The sequence below is a fragment of the Lipotes vexillifer genome, unplaced genomic scaffold, assembly GCF_000442215.2.
Source record: "Lipotes vexillifer unplaced genomic scaffold, Lipotes_vexillifer_v1.1 scaffold810, whole genome shotgun sequence".
Classification (NCBI taxonomy): domain Eukaryota; kingdom Metazoa; phylum Chordata; class Mammalia; order Artiodactyla; family Lipotidae; genus Lipotes; species Lipotes vexillifer.
Window position 1 is genome coordinate 1,397,020 of NW_006797357.1, and position 5,127 is coordinate 1,402,146.

A 5,127-nucleotide genomic window follows, 5' to 3' on the forward strand; every position below is an offset into this window, starting at 1 on the left:
ACATAGGAGCACCTCATTATATAAGGCAAATACTAACAGCCATAAAAGGGAAAATCAGCAGTAAAACAATAATAGTAGACAACTATAACACCCCCACTTATATGGACAGATCATCCAAACAAAATAAATAAGAAAACAAGCTTTAAATGACACATTAGACCAGATGAACTTAATTGATATTTATAGGACATTCCACCCAAAAACAACAGAATACACTTTCTTCTCAAGTACACATGGAACATTCTCCAGGATAGATCACATCTTGGGTCACAAATCAAGCCTTCAAAATTTAAGAAAATTTAAATCATATCAAGCATCTTTTCCAACCACAACACTATGAGACTAGGTATCAATTACAGGAAAAAAATTGTAAAAAATACAAACACATGGAGGTTAAACAATACACTACAAAACGACCAAGAGATAACTGAAGAAATCAAAGAGGAAATCAAATAATACCTAGAAACAAATGACAATGAAAACACGACGACCCAAAACCTATGGGATGCAGCAAAAGCAGTTCTAAGAGGGAAGTATATAGCAATGCAATCCTATCCTACCTCAAGTAACAAGAAAAATCTCAAATAAACAACCTAACCTTACACCTAAAACAATTAAAGAAAGAAGAACAAAAACCCCCCAAAGTTAGCAGAAGGAAAGAAATCATACCGATCAGATCAGAAATAAATGAAAAAGAAGAAAAGAAAACAATAGCAAAGATCAATAAAACTAAAAGCTGGTTCTTTGAGAAGATAAACAAAATTGATAAACCATTAGCCAGACTCATCACGGAAAAATGGGAGAAGACTCAAATCAACAGAATTAGAAATGAAAAAGGAGAAGTAACAACTGACACTGCAGAAATACAAAGGATCATGTGGGCATATACAAGCAACTATATGGCAATAAAATGGACAACCTGGAAGAAATGGACAAATTCTTAGAAAAGTACAACCTCCCAAGACCGAACCAAGAAGAAATAGAACACATGAACAGACCAAACACAAGTACTGAAATTGAAACTGTGATTAAAAATCTTCCAACAAACAAAAGCCCAGGGCCAGATGGCTTCACAGGTGAATTCTAGCAAACATTTAGAGAAGAGCTAACACCTATCCTTCTCAAACTCTTCCAAAATATAGCAGAGGGAGGAACACTCCCAAACTCATTCTATGAAGTGACAATCACCCTGATACCAAAAACAGACAAAGATGTCACAAAAAAAGAAAATTACAGGCCAATATCACTGATGAGCATAGATGCAAAAATCCTCCACAAAATACTAGCAAACAGAATCCAACAGCACATTAAAAGGATCATACACCATGATCAAGTGGGGTTTATCCCAGGAATTCAAGGATTCTTCAATATATGCAATCAATATGATACACCATATTAAGAAGCTGAAGGATAAAAAGCATGTGATCATCTCAATAGATGCGGAAAAAGCTTTTGACAAAATTCAACACCCATTTATGATAAAAACCCTCCAGAAAGTAGGCATAGAGGGAATTTACTTCAACATAATAAATGCCATATATGACAAACCCACAGACAAAATCATTCTCAATGGTGAAAATCTGAAACTATTTCCTCTAAGATCAGGAACAAGACAAGGGTGCCCACTCTCATTACTATTATTCAACACAGTTTTGGATGTTTTAGCCACGGCAATCAGAGAAGAAAAAGAAATAAAAGGAATCCAAATTGGAAAAGAAGAAGTAAAACTGTCACTGTTTGCAGATGACATGATGCTATACATAGAAAATCCTAAAGATACCACCAGAAAACTGCTAGAGCTAATCAATGAATTTGGTAAAGTAGCAGGATACAAAATTAATGCACAGAAATCTCTTACATTCCTATACACTAACAATGAAAAATCAGAAGGAGAAATTAAGGAAACACTCTCATTTACCATTGCAACTAAAAGAATAAAGTACCTAGGAATAAGCTTACCTAAGGAGGCAAAGGACCTGTATGCAGAAAACTATAAGACACTGTTGAAAGAAATAAAAAATGATACAAACAATTTGAAAGATATACCATGTTCTTGGACTGGAAGAATCAACATTGTGAAAATGACTACTACGCAAAGCAATCTACAGATTCAATGCAATCCCTATCAAATTACCAATGACATTTTTCACAGAACTAGAACAAACAATTTTACAATTTGTATGGAAACACAAAAGACCCCGAATAGCCAAAGCAATCTTGAGAAAGAAAAATGGAGCTGGAGGAATCAGGCTCCCTTACTTCAGACTATACTACAAAGCTACAGTAATCAAGACAGTATGGTACTGGCACAAAAACAGAAATATAGATAAATGGAACAGGATCAAAGCCCAGAGATAAACCCACACACATATGGTCACCTTCTCTTTGACAAAGGAGGAAAGAATATACAATGAAGAAAAGGCAGCCTTTTCAATAAGTGGTGCTGGGAAAACTGGACAGCTACATGTAAAAGAATGGAATTAGAACACTTCCTAACACCATACACAAAAATAAACTCAAAATGGATTAAAAACCTAAATGTAAGGCCTGACACTATAAATGTCTTAGAGGAAAACACAGGCACAGCACTATATGACATAAATGACAGCAAGATCTTTTTTGACCCACCTCCTAGAGTAATGGAAATAAAATCAAAAATAAACAAATGGGACCTAATGAAACTTAAAAGCTTTTGCACAGCAAAGAAAACCATAAACAAGATGAAAGGACAACCCTCAGAATGGGAGAAAATATTTGCAAATGAAGCAACTGACAAAAGATTAATCTCCAAAATATATGAGCAGCTTATGCAGCTCAATATCAAAAAACAAACAACCCAATCCAAAAATGGGCAGAAGACATAAATAGACATTTCTCCAAAGAAGACATACAGATTGCCAACAAACACATGAAAGGATGCTCAACATCACTAATCATTAGAGAAATGAAAATCAAAACCACAATGACGTATCACCTCACACCGATCAGAATGGCCATCACCTAAAAATCTACAAACAATAAATGCTGGTGAGGGTATGGAGAAAAGGGAACCCTCCTGCACTGTTGGTGGGAATGTAAATTGATACAGCCACTATGGAGAACAGTATGGAGGTTCCTTAAAAAACTAAAAATAGAACTACCATATGACCCAGCAATCCCATTACTTGGCATATACCCTGAGAAAACCATAATTAAAAAAAATACATGTACCACAATATTCATTGCAGCACTATTTTCAATAGCCAGGACATGGAAGCAACCTAAATGTCCATCGACAGATGAAAGGATAAAGAAGATGTGGCACATATATACGATGGAATATTACTTAGCCATAAAAAGGAATGAAATTAAGTTATTTGTAGTGAGGTGGATGGACATAGAGTCTGTCATACAGAGTGAAGTAAGTCAGAAAGAAAAAACAAATACCGTATGCTAATGCACATATATGGAATCTAAAAAAACAGTACTGATGAATCTAGTTGCAGGGCAGAAATAAAGATGCAGACGTAGAGAACGGACTTGAGGACACAGGAAATGAAGCGGGGGAAGCTGGGACAAAGTGAGAGAGTAGTATGCACATATATACACTACCAAATGCAAAATGGATGGCTAGTGGGAAGCTGTTGCATAGCACAGGGAGATCAGCTCGAAGCTTTGTGATGACCTAGAAGGGTGGGATAGGTTGGGTGGGAGGGAGGCTCAAGAGGGAGGGGATGGGGATATATGTATACCTATAGCTGATTCACTTTGTTGTACAGCAGAAACTAACACAACACTGTAAAGCAATTATACTCCAATAAAGATATTTATAAAAAGAAAAAGATTGGTTTGACTATTTGGGGCTTCTTTAATTTTCATATGAACTTCAAAATCAGCTTGTCAATTTCTGTAAAGAATGCAGCAAAGATTTTGATAGACATCTCATTGAGTCTGGAGATAAATTTGGGGACTATTACGTCTTAACCAGTCTTCTGATCCATGAACATAGGATGTCTTTCCGCTTATTTATTTCTTTTAAAATTTCTTCCAACAATGTTTTGTTGTTTTCAACCTAGAAGTCTTGCACTTCCTTGGTTCAATTTATTCCTAAGTATTTTATTCTTTGTGAAGCTGTTGTAAATGAAATTGTTTTCTTAATTTTCGTTTCTTAATTTTATAATGTACAGAAATACAACTGATTTTTGTATGTTGATTTTGTAACCTGCAACTTTGTTGAAATCTTTTAATTTTAATTGTTTCTCAATGGCTTCCTTAGGATTTTCTACATAAGACATTATTTCACTTGCAAATGCTGATGATTTTACTTTTACAATCTATCTTCCTTTTATTTCATCTTCGTGCCTAATTACCCTTACTATAACCAGTACAATGTTGAATATGAGTGGTGAGAGTGGAACTCCTTGACTTGTTCTTGATCTTAGGGAGAAAGTTTCACTCTCTTGCCATTAAATATATTGCTAAGGTATAGGGCTTTTGTAGATGCTCTTTATCAGGTTGAGGAAGCCCCCTTCTAGTCCTAGTTTGTTGAATGTTTTTATTATGCAGGGATATTGAGTTTTTTTTTTTTTTTTTTTTTTTTGCGGTATGCGGGCTTCTCACTGTTGTGGCCTCTCCCGTTGCGGAGCACAGGCTCCGGACGCACAGGCTCAGCGGCCATGGCTCACGGGCCCAACGGCTCCGCGGCATGTGGGATCTTCCTGGACCGGGGCACGAACCCATGTCCCCTGCATTGGCAGGTGGACTCTCAACCACTGTGCCACCAGGGAAGCCCAAGGGATATTGAGTTTTGTCAGATGTTTTCCTGTGTCTATTGAGATGATCATGTGATTTTTGTCCTTTATTTAACCAACCAATCCCACTGGTCATGGTATATAATCCTTTATATATATAATCCAATATATATATATATATATATATATATATATATATATATATATATATATATATATATATGTGTGTTTTCATATTTCTGTTATTTTGTCAGTATTTTGGAGGATTTTTGCATTCTATTGGTATTAGTACTCTCACTATAAGCCTCTCATTTCAGGGCCATGAGCTCAAAAAGAAGAATGTGTATTGAATAGACATCAAACAATTTTTATCTAGGAAGGTTTGTTTTATTGTGGA